General features: G+C 41.9%; 1 long non-coding RNA gene across 1 annotated transcript in view; it reads right to left on the reverse strand.

The window, feature by feature from the left end:
- The window catches only part of LOC148108048 (uncharacterized), a 305012-nt gene extending 286663 nt beyond the window's left edge, over positions 1 to 18349 (reverse strand). Inside the window, exon 1 of the long non-coding RNA XR_015721197.1 lies at positions 18060 to 18349. This is a non-coding gene — a long non-coding RNA (uncharacterized LOC148108048). The remainder of the gene's footprint in view (positions 1 to 18059) is intronic.
- Positions 18350 to 18850: the final 501 nt, after the last annotated feature.

Here is an 18850-nt window from a genome sequence, read left to right on the forward strand (position 1 = left end):
GATGGACATTTAGATTTTCACACCCTCATTATGAGCAATGCTAAGAAGGAAACATAGTACTTAGACATCCTTGTGAACTTATCCATTTATTTCATATGTATTAATTCTGGGTCAAAGGGTAGCATAGTTTTGTTTTGTTTAACTTTGTTTTAGACGCTGAATATGTATTTCAAATTGCTCTCCAAAATATACTGCATTATTTTAAACTCACAGAGTACACAGTTGTCCCGTTTTGCCCCACCCTTACCAACAGTAGCTAGAAAGTGTATTTTCAAAGACTGGGTGCTAGTCTTCCAGATATTCTGTGAGAACTCAGTAAATGTATGCAGTAGCCAATGAGACAGTATGGCCAAATCCATTTGCCCTGATGGCTGAGATTTCTTCTTTATTATTTGCTCCCTGCCCAACTTTTTATCTCATCTGAAGTTGTATGAAGGATAGAGCTCCAGGCAAGTGAGATAGGTAGCTCTGTCCATCCACCCCACTTCACTGTCCCCAGACATGTCCCCATCCTTCAGGCATGAAGTTCTTGCCTCTGGCTTTTGCTGCTCTCCTGTTCCAGGCTTCAATGACTTTAAGCCCCCTGAAATTCTCCCTATCGAGAAGAGAGTGATGGAAAGGCAGGGAGATGAAAACAAAAGCATTAGATACAGCTACTTTTAAAACAAAAGAAAAAATTTAAGTGGACATCTATATATATATAGGAGTAGAAGGAAATAAAGCAGAGAGGACAAGTTTAAAAAAAAAAAAGGGCTAGACTTCTCTGAATATACCGTTTGGAAGATTTAATTTGGAATCACTTAAATATTTCACCTAATACAAAAAATCAACATCCTAAAAGCAATCTCTAAAAATTAAAAGCCAAAGAAATCAAATTAACCCATGTGTTGAACTGGAAGCATGACCACAAACAGAAGAACTATTTGGGGGCGCCTGCGCCTAGATGGGGTGGCTTAGTCATTTGAGCATCTGACTCTTGATTTCGGCTTAGGTCATGATCTCAGGGTCGTGAGATGGAGCCCCATGTCCAGCTCCCCATCAGGCTTTGTGCCAGGCATGGAGCCTGCTTAAGACTCCCCTCCCTCTCTCTCTCTCTCTCAAAAAAAAAGTGAGCACTATTTGAAATGATGAAAAATAATCATTTCCATTTTTTTAAAGATTTTATTTATTTATTTGACACAGAGAGAGAGAGAGTACAAGCAAGGAGAACAGCAGGCAGAGGTAGAAGCAGGCTCCCCACCAAGCAGGGAGGACCCAGCCCAGGACCGTGGGATCATGACCTGAGCCAAAGGCAGACGCTTAACTGATTGAGCCATCCCAGCGACCCCATTCCCATTTTTGTAAATGGAGAAACTGGAAAAATAAAATACATGTTCATCAAAGGGTACCGTTTTTGGCTAACTCACTGTATATCCGTATGTGTAAAGTGATGTAAAATTAGAAAAGAATCACGGAGATCCACATTTTTAGGTGTGAAAAGAGCTCTTGGACATATTAAATTTTTTTTTAAGGATTTTATTTATTTATTTTGACAGAGAGAGACAGTCAGCTAGAGAGGGAACACAAGCAGGGGGAGTGGGAGAGGAAGAAGCAGGCTCCTGGTGGAGAAGCCTGATGTGGGGCTCAATCCCAGAACGCTGGGGTCACGCCCTGAGCCTAAGGCAGACGCTTAACGACTGCACCACCCAGGCGCCCCATGGACATATTAAAATTTTGAAAGGAAGTAAAGAACCATAAGTATGATACGATTATTTTTATAATTTGTTCAATATCATTGAGTAAATTGGCTTTTTGTTCTTTTGCTGTACAGTTCTATGAATTTTGACATGTTTAGATTCAGGCAACAACCACCACAAACAGAACATGCAATAGCTTCATTGCCTAACAAATTCCTCTTCGTATTTAAACTTTCATCCCACAACAACCCCTGGCAATCACTGATCTATTTTCCATCACAATGGTTTTACTTTTCCCAGAATGGCACCTAAATAAAATATTTTGTGACTGGCTTCTCTCACTCAGCGTGTCTGAGATTTACCCAAGTTTCAGCGTGCATCAATAACCCATTCCTCTTTACTGTGAACAGTACCGCACTCTAGAGATACAGTGCAGATTTTTTCTCCTTTCGCTTATCGAGGACATTTGGGGTTTTCCAGTTTAGGCTATCACAAATAAAGTTGCTATAAACATTTGCTTACACACTTCTGTGTGATCCTAGGTTTTCATTTCACTAGGGCAAATGTCCAAGCGTAGGACTGCTAGGTCCGATGGATGGTAAGTGTGTGTTTAACTTTACAAGAAACTGACAAACCATCTTCCAGATTGACTGTGCCATTTTGCATTCCCACTGCAGGAGATCCCATTTTCTCCACATCCTAAACAGCAATTAGTGTTGTTGAGAATTTTTATTTTGGCAATTCTTATCAATATGCAGTCATACACTTGTTTGAAAAAGTCATAGAATTAGGGGCGCCTGGGTGGCTCAGTCATTAAGCGTCTGCCTTTGGCTCAGGGCGTGATCCTGGCATTCTGGGATCAAGCCCCACATCAGGCTCCTCCGCTAGGAGACTGCTTCTTCCTCTCCCACTCCCCTGCCTGTGTTCCCTCTCTTGCTGGCTGTCTCTCTCTCTCTCTGTCAAATAAATAAATAAATAAAATCTTTAAAAAAAATAAAAAGTCATAGAATTAAAAGAAAGTATATTATATATTATTTATGTGATTAAAACAAAACACAAATGCATAAAAGGACAATCATTTAAAAGGGAAAAAGACAAGAAAGTTTTAAAGTTAAGTCCCTGGAAATTTACCTAAGGCTATACAGCAAATCTGGAAGCACTTATTCAAGCAAACTACTAAATCTCAATAGGACAGTGGGAGTCTATAACATTGAGGCCAGCACTTGCTCCCAATACAATACATACACACACACACACACATGCACACAGACACACACAGCCGGTCCATGAACTCTTGGTAGGGGTAGCTCAAAATACAGTACTCTCTTCCCCCCAGACCCCAGTGATAGGGTTATAGTTCCACCCCAGGAGAAGTGTCTCTCATTCCAGCCTTCACCCCAGCTCTATTCAATGCAAGCACAGTCCAAAAGACGGAACCTCCCTTCCCCTCACCTAACTCCCACTCCCAGGGTGGAGGCTCTACCCCAGGAGCACCAAGTCAAGAATACTTGGACTGTGATCACCCTCCCTCCTCATAGGCAGAGGTTCCAAGAGGGGCAAGCCACAAAGACAAAGGTTCCATGTCTCCACCACAAGCTCTAGCTTACAGAGCAGTGGTGTCACTCCAGAAGAAGCCACTTTGCTCCAGGTTCTAAGGGGGCAGACAAGAGAGGAGTACTGGTATGTCTGTAACACTTTTCAAGACAGACCTCTCTTTCTTTCTAAAACAGAAATTTAGGAAGCTTATATATAGAATAGAGTTGGGCTTGCCTTATGATCTAATATGAAATTTTCAAAGTGAATGATTTAAGCATTTACATTTATTGATAGGGCAGATAAATATTTAATCTGAATTCTGCTATATTTTAAATTAAGTATTTTTTATGTTTTTAAAAAGTCCTTCATCATATAGTATGTGTGTGGTTTCCTGATATTTAGGTTGCAGACATTTAATAAGATTTAGACTTTTGAGTGGTAATCTAGTATCTACTAGTTCCCTTCTAGAACAATGATATAATTAGCATATTTTTTCTTTCTCCTCCCTTTCCAACACCATCCAATATGAGTCGATACAATACTCTTTCTCAATGTTATCTCTACATTTTCAAATATGTCTATACTTTTATTACTTGCTTCTTCAGCCTTGATTGATGTTGAGTTACACCTATCGAAGACAAGGCAATCAGCAAGTTAGGCCCTTTCTCTTGGGGTGCTCACCTTTGAAACCCAGCCACCATTCTGTACAGAAGCCCACAGGGGGGGCGCCTGGGTGGCGCAGTCGTTAAAGCGTCTGCCTTCGGCTCAGGGCGTGATCCTGGCGATCCGGGATCGAGTCCCACATCAGGCTCTTCCGCTGTGAGCCTGCTTCTTCCTCTCCCACTCCCCCTGCTGTGTTCCCTCTCTCGCTGGCTGTCTCTCTGTCACATAAATAAATAAAATCTTTAAAAAAAAAAAAAAAAAAAAAAAAAAAAAAAAAAAAAAAAAAAAAAAAAAAAAGAAGCCCACAGGGAAAGGCCTAAATGAAGAGGTCCCTCATGCCCAGAGTTTCCAACTGACAGTCAGCACCACCTTGGCAGCCGAATGAGTAAGCCATCTTGGAAATAGATCCTCCAGCCCTACTTGACATGCCCCAGTTGATACCATGTGGAGCAGAGATGAGCCTCTTCTACTGAACCCTGCACAAACTGCAAATTCATGAGCTGAATAAATGACTGTTGCTGTTGTAAGCCACTAAGTCAGTTTGTGATGTAGCAACGGATAACTGGAACAATAAGTAGCACCTGAAGTTCTTTCCTAAACCAGGGGCTTAGGGTACCCAGACCAAGCTAAGAGAAGTGGTTCTAGAGTGCTAAATGGCATGCCAAGTTCAACTATTCTACCTATTCCTGTGCAGGGAACTTATTATTCTAACCCAGTAAGTCAGCTGGTATCAACTAATACAAAACATGATGTATTAGCCAATGTGAAGATGCCCCTTTGCTCCCCAACTGAGTCAAGAGAATTCTATTGGCTCTAAGATACCTAGGCCAACGAATTCAGGCTGGTCTATTGTGCACCTAAGGTGATTTCGTTGGTGATTTTCTTCTAGCATGACTAACAGATTTCACACTGTTGTTTTCAGCTTAATTGCCCACGCCCCATGAATAAGGTGACATCTGAGAGTTTGGAGGGTTAGATCTCTTACCCTCCCCAAGACAGTCACTCCTTCACATCCACTCTTGAGAGTAGTTGTGGAAGCATCGAGGTGAGTCCCAGAAATTTTGAAATGGTTGCTGACTCCTCCAGGGTGCAAGTCTTATACCCACAAGGCAAGCAAGAAAAGTCATTTTTACAAATTGGAAGAACATCCCAGAAGGGATAAAGTGACCAGTCTGGGAGATGTCCCATTTAGTCATAAGGGTGAAATGACCCATTTAGTCACAAGGGTCAATCAGCTCATGGCTATTATTCCTATGGGTGGGCATATACATGGTATGGAAATGGACAAACTCTACATCTGGATCAAACTACTTCAAGGGTCTATTGCTTTACTCCCCCAAAAAGACAAATAAAAACTGCTAAGTGACCTAATCAACAAAACAAAAGGTAAATGACTGTGGACCTGAAGTAGCAGCAATATTAATGTTAGAGAAAGAACACATTTCCCTACTTCTGATTTCCAGGGGAGGAACTAAGGGCTCAGGAGAGCCACATACACCTCACACATTCTCTTCAGAGGATGTGGCTGCCACAGAGCAGTGACAAAGAAACTCACCCGAGGGAGCAGGCCAGTGCTGATCTGCAGAGGTGGTCACTGGGCAGAGAGACAGTTGCCTGAGGACACAGCCAACACTGCTACTGGAAGGGGCCACCAGGTGGAAAGAGCATGGCCTGGGCAAGGCTGGAGCTCATCTGAGAGCCACAGGGCTCCTTGGCTGAATTTAAAAATGGAAAACTGGAACCCAGAACGGAATTACCACTTTGTGGTATTCCTCCAACACCCTCTATTGTCAAAGCCTAAAACAGGGCCAGTTGGCAAAAGAGGCATGTTTCCAGGATCCAAATCCAGTATTACAAAGCGGGACAAAGAAGGGTGGATTTGGAGCTAAGAGAGAATAAACTGGTTATCAGCACATGTACACACTGAGGAGAGCAGAGTAGAGGATCCAAGAATGACTCCATACCACCACCAAATCACTGCCTTCTTCTTGCTGGATAAATAACAGATATTTCTATGAGTTAAGCCACTGTTAGTTGAGTTGCCAGTCTCTTGCAAACTCACACATTTCTTTTTTCCTTTTTTTTTTTAAGATTTTATTTATTTATTTGACAGAGAGAGAGAGACAGCCAGCGAGAGAGGGAACACAGGCAGGGGGAGTGGGAGAGGAAGAAGCAGGCTCATAGTGGAGGAGCCTGATGTGGGGCTCGATCCCAGGACCCTGGGATCACGCCCTGAGCTGAAGGCAGACGCTTAACGACTGAGCCACCCAGGCGCCCCAACCTCACACATTTCTAATTGAAACAGGAAGAGTGTTGGAGTGTCCTTCCTGAGCTGCCCTCCTAGTGAATGAGTCTCTGCTATAGGTCTAACCACTGCATGGTGTTCGAATACATTCTATATTCAATTGCATTCATGTTTTACCATCATTTAGATCGCTTTTGGTTTTCTGCTACTGCAAACAATGTTGAGATCCCTCCTTGTGTACTTACTTGTTCAATTATTTCCATTAGACAAAAGTCCAAGAATAGTTCCTGAGAAAGAATGAAGGCATTTTTCAAGACTTCTGATGTATATTGCCAAATTGCTCTCCAAAAGCAAAACAATACCAATTAGCACTCCCAGCAACAGTGAAAGAGAGTACTCGTTTCCTCCACACCCTCGCCAACACTGGCTAGAAAGCAGAGTTTGAAAGATGGGTGCTGTGAGCTGATGTTCTCTTTACTCTGCCTCTTCCCCTCCCAACAGCCTAGAATACAGGTGCTCAATAAATCAATCAAAGCTCCAGACTAGTAGACATTATGATCTAATCTGACTGTTCTGGGTAGCAACGAACTCTTCCCCGGTTCACTGCCCAGTATCCTGGCACCATGTGGCTCCTATAAAGGGAGGAGCTCCAAGCACATCACAAAGAGGGCCCAGACTCCATTAAACCACCACCTGCTCCCCAAGCCACCCCTTCAGCTATGAAGCTCCTGCTCCTGGTCTTTGCATCCTTTGGATTCCTGGTGACTCCAGGTAAAACGGATGGAGAAAGAGAGAGGAGGGCTGGGGGCCAGGAACACTAGCAGATCTGGTTGACAGATCTGGTAACAGACAAGCCAGGTTGAGGCTTGGAGGCAGGACTCACCCTACTGAGTTCCAACCTAAGGTGGGGGATCTCTCAACAGTCACCCCCACCTCAATACCCTGTACCCAGTGACCACCCTATATACGACCTTATACAAAAACCAGTCTCCCAAACTTTTTTCCTGTTCTAAAACAAGAGTCAGCCTCAACCTGGTCCAAAATATCTTTCTTTCATATTACATGAGCTCCTATATCTAAACTCCTAAGATGTTGAGAAAGCATTTCTCTCTGCCGTCTTCATCCTTTAAGATCAGCCCCAGGGTTAGTGCTCGGAGGAGAGACTGAGCCTGGGAGGAAGACACAGGGGTCCCATCCCCATGCCCAACAGAGTGCTGGCAGGCAGGGCAAAGAGACCTTTCAGAGGGCAAATTCACACAGAATGGCAAACGAGGCGCTCAACTTGACCCCTGGAGTGAGGAGAGCATGCAGAACCAGAGAGAGAAAGAGAGAGAAAGCGGAGAGCCAGGCAACAGGTGTGTAGAAAGCCAGAGGAGGAGGGCTCTCAGAAAATGCTAGTGCTAAGGTATGGCAGACGGAGCTCAGATAAAGCCCTCAGATTAACCGGAAGGCGGCCCCTGGCATCAGGCAGTGCAGGAATGCACAAATACCCTGTCAGCAGCAACACTGCTTGCCCTTCAATGCCTTGGGGAATGATTTGGCCTTTTTTTTTCTTTGCCCTGGTTTGACTGATATTTAGTTTCATATTCCCTGAGAACAAATGAGGCAGAAACACCATATAAGTGGAGGCTTTGGGGTAAGAATAGCCCCAGTCCCCCCTTTCAAGTGTTCAGGTTCCTCCCTGACATGAGGACCTGGCTCCCCACACCCTGATTTCACACATACGTTCTGTGGTACCAGCGATCGCGGAAGTGCAGGCTTTATCTAGAGGCAGAGCCGCAAAGACTAGAAGAGCAGAGAGAGAGCTCCTCAGAGTTCCCAGCAGTCGAGGCAAGTTCTGTCTCCTCCTCCCTGCCTTCCCACCTCTCCTTTGCCGGCTATCTCAAGCATACATCTCAGCATAACACGCCAAACACTCCTAGACAGCCCCGACCCCTGGGAAGTCCTGGGCCACTTCTACCCTAACTGCTGCTCTTGTCCTCCCCTCTGCAGCCAGCGGGGGCGGGGCAAGGTGCACGCTCAGGTTCCCGGGACGCTGCAAGGTGTACTGCAACTCCCAGGAAAGATCCATATTCACGTGCGACAGGTACAAACTGTGCTGTATCAAAGACCCCTTAAGGACCACCGCGCCACCTCCTGTCCACGAAGCTAAGAAACCCTGCAGAGAAACTACAAAAAGCCAAAATGACGAGCATCAAATGGCTAGAATACCAAAACCACTGTCATTTCTAAGTATTCAACATAACTATCGTACCCCTATAAAAGGCTGAGGCTCCCTCCTTCCGCGGCGCCAATTTATGGCCCACCTCAAAGCTCCTGTCTTCTACGTCGCTCTGTCATTCACTTAATAAACACTGGAGTTTGTAACTATCCTATGCAAATGACTGCCCTGTGCACTCATCCACCAGGTATGTCAGTTTGGGGCCTCCAAGAGTTGATGTCAAGGTGGAATTAGACATGAAAAGATTCACTGAGCAGGAAACACCTGTGATGGAGGAAGGTGAGGAGCAGGAGGAGGCAGGAGAGCCGTCAGACTGCAATACGGGTCTGATACCTGTAAAAGGAGAGGGACAGGAGGACTGGAGAGGAGAAGCCTGAAACTGCAGATCAAAGGCTAATGGAAAGGCTCAAAGCAAGGATCGCCCCCTCAGAGGACCCTCACCCGGGGCAAAGATCACCAGGCTCTTGCACAGCACGGAGCATAGTCATGGGCTGGGAGCAGCCCCTGGAGAACATGGCCTTGGAGTGAATGTTACTGTAGATCTGGAAGTCTGGCAGCTGGAGGCTATCCACCAAGCACATTCTCCCGGCAGCTTCTCTTGAAGGGAGGTCTGAGAGCTGCACCTCCACGGCTGCCATGAAGCATGAGGTGAGAAAGCAAAGGACTAAGAGTGTATGTTTTGGTCAGCCATGTAGACTGATGAGGCATTCATGTACTCGTTTGTGTAATAAAATGGACAAAATACATAGATCCAACATTGGTAATACTCTCTGCAATGATGCTTGTGACTCCAACGTGCCCACCCACAATATAAAATTGGCATAATCCTGTTGCAAAGCCACGTGGAACTAAGAACAAAGAAACAGAACTTCTATTTGTTTAATCCAGTTAACATTACTTCTAGGAATCCATCCGTTTGTTAAGTTACTCAAAAAAAGCAAAACGGCACAAAGGTGTTCAATGCAATATTATTTAAAATAGCAAGAAAGTGGGAAAACTCTAAATGATGAAATACTATATACTAATAATATGTATAATTACGGACAAATGGAAATACTTATAGAATACAGTACACACTAATAACATTATCCAAAATAGCACTTATACTATGGTTGCCATTATGTCAAACTATCTCTTCAAATGATACAATGAAACTATGAAAATTATGATCTTTTTTTTGGTAGGAAAGCAGGATTACACGTAAGTTTCCTCTTACATCTGATGTCCATTAATTTTGTATAACATTTATGTGACAGATGCCAAATTCCACCCAAGAGAAACAAACCAGAACACTCAGGCCTAAACGATTCCAAGCAATCCTGGAAACTAGCTAACCAAACAAAAAACTTAAATGCTAATTCCCTACCTCATATCTCAAACCAAAATTAATTCCAGATAGTTTAAAAATGACAGTGTGAAAAACAAAGTATTAAAAGATTATACAGTTAGGGGCGCCTGCATGGCTCAGTTGGTTAAGCGTCTGACTCTTGATTTGTGGCTCAGGTCACGATCTCAGGGTTGTGTGATCCAGGCCTGCCTTGGTCTCCGTGCTGGGTGTGGAGCCTACTTGGAATTCTCCCTCTCCCTCTGCTCCCCTCACCCCCTGCTGCTCACACGTGTGCACACACACTCCCTCTGTCTTAAAATAAAGATTAAATAGTTAAATATTTAATTTGGGAGCAAGGAAGCTCGAAGTATGGCAATAAAGGAAAAATTCACATAAAATTAAGCTGATTATATAGCATAAAATATTAAACTTTCATGTCAAAAAATATCATTTTGAAACATATCGATATTGTTGCATATATCAATTCACTTCTTTTGATTTGAGTACTATTCCGTAGTATGAATATACCACAATTTATTTACCCAGATTTGTTGATGGACATTTGGGTTGTTCCCGGTTTGGGGTTATTTACAAATAAAGCTTCGGTGAACATTCATGTACAAGTCTTTGCTTTCATTTCTCTTAGGTAAATACCTAGAACTGGAATGGCTAGATCACATGGTAGGTCAATGTTTAACTTTTAAAGAAATACCAAACTGTTTCCCAAGATGCTTGTGTCATTATACATTCCCACCATCAGTATAGGTTTCACTTTCTCTTCATCCTCACCAGCACTTGATATATAGTCCGTCTTTTTAATTTTAACCTAATAGGTGTGTAGTGGTATCTCATTGTGGTTTTAATTTGTATTTCTTTAATAACTAATTACCCAAAAAGTGTACTCTGTATGATTCCATTTATATAAAATTCTCCAAAATTTGAAGTAAGCAAGCACTAATGACAGAAAGCAGACCACTGGTTGCCTAGGAATAGGGAGGGTGGGTGAAGAGGACTGGAGAGAGGAATTACAACGGGACATGAGGATACTCTGAAGTGATGAATGTGTTCATTACCTTGACTGTGGTGATAGCTTACTGGGGCATACATAAGGCAAAAACTTACCAACCTGAACACTTTATTTTTTTTTTTTATAATAATGATTTTTTATTATATCATGTTAGTCACCATACAGTACATCCCCGGTTTTCGATGTAAGGCTCGATGATTCATTAGTTGTGTATAACACCCAGTGCACCATGCAATACGTGCCCTCCTTACTACCCATCACCGGTCTATCCCATTCCCCCACCCCCCTCCCCTCTGTTGCCCTCAGTTTGTTTCTCAGAGTCCATAGTCTCTCATGTTTCATTCCCCCTTCTGATTACCTTCTGATTACCCCCCCTTTCTTTATCCCTTTCTTCCCCTACTGATCATTCTAGTTCTTATGTTCCATAGATGAGAGAAATCATATGATAGTTGTCTTTCTCTGCTTGACTTATTTCACTAAGCATTATCTCCTCCAGTGCCGTCCATGTTGTAGCAAATGTTGAGAACTCGTTCTTTCTGATAGCTGAGTAATATTCCATTGTATATATGGACCACAACTTCTTAATCCAGTCATCTGTTGAAGGGCATCTCGGCTCCTTCCACGATTTAGCTATTGTGGACATTGCTGCTATGAACATTGGTGTGCATATGGCCCTTCTCTTCACTACGTCTGTATCTTTGGGGTAAACACCCAGTAGTGCAATGGCTGGATCATAGGGTAGTTCAATTTTTTTTTTTTTAATGATTTTTTATTATATTATGTTAGTCACCATACAGTACATCCCCGGTTTCCGATGTAAGGCTCGATGATTCATTAGTTGTGTATAACACCCAGTGCACCATGCAATACGTGCCCTCCTTACTACCCATCACCGGTCTATCCCATTCCCCCACTCCCCTCCCCTCTGAAGTCCTCAGTTTGTTTCTCATAGTCCATAGTCTCTCATGTTTCATTCCCCCTTCTGATTACCCCCCCTTTCTTTATCCCTTTCTTCCCCTACCGATCATCCTAGTTCTTATGTTCCATAGATGAGAGAAATCATATGATAGTTGTCTTTCTCTGCTTGACTTATTTCACTTAGCATTATCTCCTCCAGTGCCGTCCATGTTGTAGCAAATGTTAAGAACTCGTTCTTTCTGATAGCTGAGTAATATTCCATTGTATATATGGACCACAACTTCTTAATCCAGTCATCTGTTGAAGGGCATCTCGGCTCCTTCCACAATTTAGCTATTGTGGACATTGCTGCTATGAACATTGGGGTGCATATGGCCCTTCTCTTCACTACGTCTGTATCTTTGGGGTAAATACCCAGTAATGCAATGGCTGGATCATAGGGTAGCTCAATTTTTAACTTTTTAAGGGACCTCCACACTGTTTTCCAGAGCGGCTGTACCAACTTGCATTCCCACCAACAATGTAGGAGGGATCCCCTTTCTCCACATCCTCTCCAACAATTGTTGTTTCTTGCCTTGTCTATTTTTGCCATTCTAACTGGTGTAAGGTGGTATCTCAGTGTGGTTTTGATTTGAATTTCCTTGATGGCTAATGATTTTGAACATTTTTTCATGTGTCTGTTAGCCATTTGTATGTCTTCATTGGAAAAGTGTCTGTTCATATCTCGTGTAGTTTGTTGTATGTCAATTATACCTCGAAAAAAGCTATTAAAATAAAATAAATGTCAAAGTAAAACAGAAAAATTAAAGTATCATAAATACTTAAAAGGCAAATGACAAAGTGAGACATATATAATAAAGTGCTGATACCCTAAAAATAGAGTAAATTAACATAAAGTAAGAAGGAAAACATGAGGGGCACCTGGTTGACTCAGTCGGTTAAGTGTCTGCCTTCATTCAGCTCAGGTCACGATCCCAGGATCCTGGGATCAAGCCCTGCATCAGGCTCCCGGCTCTGCGGGGAGCCTGCTTCTCCCTCTCCCTCTGCCTGCTGCTCCCCCTGCTTGTGCACACGTTCTCTCTCGCTCTCCCTCTGTCAAATAAATGAATAAAATCTTTAAAGAAAAATAAAAAATAAAATTTTAAAAAGAGAAGGAAAACATGAAACCTCCAGTAGAAAAATGGATAAGTGACATGAATTAACAACTTAACTGCCTAAAATGGCCAAAGAACATGAGGAAAATACCTTACTTGGAACCAAATAAGGGCAAATTAAACAAATATTATATATATATATATACATATATATATATATAAATATATAAAATAGAATATTGCTCAACCATAAAGAGAATGAAATCTTGTCATTTGCAACAACATGAATGGAGCTAGAGGGTATTATGATAAGTGAAATAAGTCAGACAGAGAAGGACCATATGATTTCACTTATATGTGGAATTTAGAAAACAAAACAAATGCGTAAACAAAGAACAACAACAACAGAGAGAAACAGTCATAAATACAGAAAATAAACTGGTGGTTGTGGGGTAGGGAAGCCAAATAGGTAGAGGGGATTAGAAGTTACAGATTTCCAGTTATAAAATAAACTTCCAGGATGAAAAGTATAGCATAGGAGATATAGTCAATAAGACTATAATAGTAGTACAATGCTATTATAATTTACGACAGATAAAACTACACTTCTCATGGTAAGCACTGAGTAATGGATATAACTGTCCAACCAGTATGTTGGAAACTGATATGATATTATATGTCAAGTATACTTCAGTTAAAAATAAAATAGAGGGGTGCTGGGGTGGTTCAGTTGGTTATGCATCTGACTCTTGATTTCATTTCAGGTCATGATCTCAAGGTCCTGGGATGGAGTCCCACATCGGGCTCTGTGCTGAGCGTGGAGCCTGCTTGAGACTCTCTCTCTCTCCTTCTGCCCTTCACCCCGCTCATGCATTCTCTCTCTCAATAACAGTAACAATAAATAATTTTAAAAGTAAAATAAACAAAATATTAAAACTTTAAAAACAAATAAATGCAATTTAAACTACAATGAGATCTCATTTTCTTATCTATTGGATTGTCAGATATTCAAAAGATTTGCAAACCCAAGTTTGTCAAGGTATAGATAGAAACAAGTCTGGTCATCAGATACTCCTATTTAGGACTAAATGGGTAAATCTGGAAGACATTTAGCTATCCTTTTCAAAAACCCCAAAAACATTCATGCTTTTTGGCTCAGAGACTCTGATTTTTTTTAAAGATTTTATTTATTGGGGGGGGTAGCACAAGCAGGGGGAGCGGCAGAGGGAGAAGGAGAAGCAGGCTCCCCACTGAGCAGAGAGCCCCATGCAGGGCCTGATCCCAGGAGCCTGATATCGTGACCTGAGCTGAAGGCAGACACTTAACCAACTGAGCCACCCAGGCGTCCCCCTCAGAGACTCTGATTTTAGGAATGAATATATTCCAAGGAAATAACAAGAACCCATGTTTGTTTGTTTTTTTTAAGAATCCATGTTTTTTTAAATGTATTGTACAAACATAATCCTAACAGCATTAGATTAGAAGAGTGAAAAACTGGAAACTACCTAAATGTCCAGGAATGAGAGGTGTTATATAAAGTAGATATATTCATAATGTGTAATGCTATGCATCCTTTAAAAAGGATAAATTTAGAGCTTTCTTCAGTCATACGGAATGAATCCAACTGTGTTATTAATTCAAAGAGCACTATAAAAATCACACTGATCCCAATTTATAGCAAAGACATATGCGCACGCACAAACAGGTACCCAAAATGCCGGGTGGGGTTCTATCAATAGCTATCACTTTTGTTCCATGACCTTCTCAAAGAAGAAATGCAACGCATCCCAAAGTAGATTCAGCTCCACAATGCAGTCATGAGAAAAAAATGTTTTATTGAAGATTTCATAGGGAAATACAGAAGACCTTTTCCGTCATCCTATCCAACAAATCTTCACAACCACTCCCTTTAAAAATCTTTGGTTTTGGGGCACCTGGGTGGCTCAGTCGTTAAGCGTCTGCCTTCGGCTCAGGTCACAATCCCAGGGTCCTGGGATCAAGCCCCGCGTCAGGCTCCCTGCTCAGCGGGAAGCCTGCTTCTCCCTCTCCCTCTGCTTGTGTTCCCTCTCTCACTGTGTCTCTCTGTCAAATAAATTAAAAATCTCTAATAATAATAATAATAATAATAATAATAATAATAATAATAATAATAAATAAAAATCGTTGGTTTTTTCCAAGTTCTTTTTCAGTCACTGACACCTCAACCCACAGGCCCTGGGTCTTGGCAGTCACCCCACTCCTCCATTCATCACGGCTCTTTCCCACGCCATGGATTCCCAACTCACTCCCTATAATTCCCCCACATTCCCCACTCCCTACATGAAGGCCATCTTGCCCTCTCGCTGCTTCTTCCATTCACGTCCTTCCCTCCCTAACCAAGTCAGCAGATAATGACCTTCCTTAGCACTTAATCTCTTTAGAAAATAGCATGGGATTGCAAGTAAATTATTTCTCTATCATCATAAAAACATTTCTGATAGCAAGAGGCCCTAAATGGATATACAAAGATATGGGATCATGGATAATGTTTTCTATTATTTATATGTGCAATTTTTCTACTAATCTTTCTACAGTAAACACAATTCCAAGAAAAAGTAATATCCTAACGGGAGCATGATAATTATGAAGCATAACACGACTCAAACTGGCAGAACATTTTCCAGTTTCCTACTCATTTCCTCACTCTCCGTCAAGGATTCACAGGGATCCATGGGGCATGATAGCTAGAAATGCCCAAAAACATTTTTATCTTTATATTATATATAATATATGTAATATATATAATATATAAATGGTTTATTCATTATCCTTCTGTGATTCCAAATAATTAAGAATATAACTATAAAAATGTGGAATCTTAAAAATAAATAAATAACTGAGATACAGATAACAGATTGGTGGTTGGGACGTAGGAGTGAAGGGGATCGAAGGTACAAACTTTCAATTATAAAATAAATGAGTCCTGGGATGTCATGTATAGCACGGTGACTATAATTAATAATATTGTATTATATATTTGAAAGTTGCTTTAAAGTATACTAGAAACTAATATATGTCATTTATACCTCCATTTAAATATATATATAATTATAAAAAGGAACACTTCCATTGATACACAAAATTTAGGCAAACTGCTTCTTTAAGGCACAATCCCAAAATTACTTGTGGTGCTACCAATGATGAACCATCAAAGGATGAGACACAACCCCTGGAAAAGATAGGCTACTACACCTTATTTCTACCCCCTTCACCCACAGGGCTTGGAGGGGGTCCTAAAGAAGATGCTGTATAACATTTCCACTTATCAAGTTTTTCCCACCCAGAATGTCTCTCCTAAAATTTCTTCTAGGTAAATGACCTCCAATTCTATTAGAAATCAATATATCAAGTACAGAAAGCAAAAAAATAAGGACACGGAAAATTTTTACCAATCAATTAACAAACTTGGAAGTAATTAAAACACAGTCAGAACATTCTGCATAACTAGAAAAAAAATAAACATTTCTTTCCAAAAACCTGTGGGAGATTCACAAAAATTGGCAAAGTCTTTTTAGATTGCAATTAAAAATTTTAAAGCAGAAATTATACACTTCACAGTCTTTACTCAAAGCAAAATACGATGAGAAATTAATATAAAGAGAAAGCCAAATGTCTGCTCCGGAGAGAGTGTGAACAAAGAGCTGCTGGATTCAAGGACTCAGGAGGAGGTAAAAGCCACTCTAGAAGGACTGAAAAGACCACCCATTGATGTAGACGACACCTGGTTCATTTCCCCCTCTCCTCTTCAATTGGCCTGCCAGCCAGGCTTTGATTTCCTGGGCAGAAGATGAAAGAATTCCTTTCTGTGGTAGTCAAGGATACCGAGGGAATCTGGGGAGGTGGGAGGACTGTTCTGCATCCTGATTTTGGTGGAAGTTAACACTCAGACAACTGTATATCCAAGAGAGTCCATTTTACTATATGGTAATTTTTGAAATTAAAAAGTAAAATACACAATTACAAAAATGCCGTTTGGGGGGAGAAACTTCTTTGATATACTGAGACAATAAAGAATTTTTTTATAGATTTTATTTATTTGAGAGAGAGAGCGAGAGAGCACAAGCGGGGGAAGGGGCAGAGGGAGAGGGAGAAACAGGCTCCCCGCTGAGCAGGGAGCCCAACGTGGGGCTCAATCCCCGGACCCTGGGATCATGACCTGAGCCGAAGTAAGACGCCAAACCAACCGAGCCACGCAGGTGCCCCAAGAACTTCTAATTTATATCAACATGCCCTTCTTATAAAATAAAATCTCAATACAGAATATTGAAATATAAGTACCCAAGAGCTATAACTTAAACTTCTACATATACCTTAAGCAAACAATTCTCCTATAAAAAGACAATTCTCCTTCCTTCCCTTTTCCTCTCTGTCATTTGCTGCAAGGAACTGAAACAGTAATTGTGAGGAGGATGAATGCTAAGAAAGATGAACCCAGAGCTCTAACTATGCTCCGTCTCAATCACTATTTTAATAGGTTGTGCTTAGCTTGCCCCTGTTTCTTTGTCAGGTTTTTTTTTTTCCTTGCAAAGAAGAAAAATAATTCTGAATCTTGTTTCAAGGGTAATTGTATGATGATTGTATTCTTGGCCAGGAAGGAAAGGAGAGAGGGAGGGAAGGGAGAAGGAGGGGGGAAAATATGTTAAGGGGGTGTACTATTAATCCACCTCAAGACGAATTTTAATCAATAAAACCAAAATGCTCTTATGAAATTGAATTGTCCTTAATATTCCGTCTTTCAGTATAATCATATTCACAGAAGAAACCGAACTTATGAGTTATCCAACAACAAACTGGCAGCAAGTCACGAAACTGATAAAATAACGTATATACACGGCATTATGCCCAAATGGCACAGTAGCTACTTTCAAGGCATTCTCTTCTAAAGCTGAAATACTGAGGTTTTTGAAAATAAAATGTTTATTTTCCTTTTAAAAAGACTACGCTCTATGGCCCTGGTTTGTAAGCTGCAGAAAAAAGAATGAACCACCATTCTTCTAAAATAGCTTATATAGGGATTGATTTTTCAATATTTTTAAGTTTTTTATTTTTAAGTAATCTCTACACCCAACGTGAGGCTCTAACTTACAACCTGGAGATCACGAGTGTCATGCTCTACCGACTGAGGCAGCGAGGCGCCCCAGGTTTTCAAATTTTAGTAATTATTATCTTATTTCCAAATGTAAACTCAAATAATAAAATATGAAATAATCACACTGTAAATGTTGGTATTTCGCAGCGCGCCAGTCTCCTCAGGCTACCCCAACAAAATCCCATAGACCGAGCGGCTTCAACGACAGAGGTCGACTTGCTCACCGTTCTGAGGCTGGACGGCGCCCACCGTGGGCTGGCAGGGCGGGATTCTGGAAGAGCTCTCCTGGCTTGCGGACGGCAGTCCTGCGGCTGTGTCCTGACAGGGCGGACAGCGAGCTTGGCTCTGGGGTCTCTTCTTACTAGGACACTAATCCTGTAGGATCCCTTATGGCCTCGTTTATCTTTAATCACTTCCTCAGAGGCCCCCACCTTCCAGAATCATCCACGGGCAGCCGGGACTGAGACCTACTGTTGAAGGAGATCATCGAAACGACGTGACGGCAGGTTGACCCGGGAGCTGGAGCCGGGCGCTTGGAGGTCCCTCACCCCCTGCCCCGGGCTTGGAACGTTCGTTCCGCTCACCAACTCCACAGCCGGAGCCATTTTCAAGGACACAGCCTTGACAGAGCATTGCATCGATGAGACCAGCTGGACTCGAGCCTTGCGGAACCGGTAAGGCTCAGGACAAGCCTTGGAGGTAAGTTCCCTCGCTTACTGAAACTGCCACCTACCGCAACTGGAGGGGGTCTGCTTCTTTTGGGGGGTCTCTCCCTGCCCTCTGGGTTGGGGGCGGGTTCCAGATCCTCCCCTCCCTCGCCCCGGGAATTGCCCAGTTTGGGAAACAACACCTGTGAATCATGGAGAGGGACACAAACATTCAGTCCATGATGCTCAGTTTTGGGCTTTCAATACTTAATTTTACCAATTAGCACAAAGAAAATTTGACAAATTGTTGTAATTGTTTTGGAAGATGAATATAGACGTGCTTCAATTATTTTATAACGATGCATTGA

Source organism: Ursus americanus, chromosome 22 (genome assembly GCF_024610735.1).
Source record: "Ursus americanus isolate L20-20 chromosome 22, mUrsAme1.1.p, whole genome shotgun sequence".
NCBI classification, from domain to species: domain Eukaryota; kingdom Metazoa; phylum Chordata; class Mammalia; order Carnivora; family Ursidae; genus Ursus; species Ursus americanus.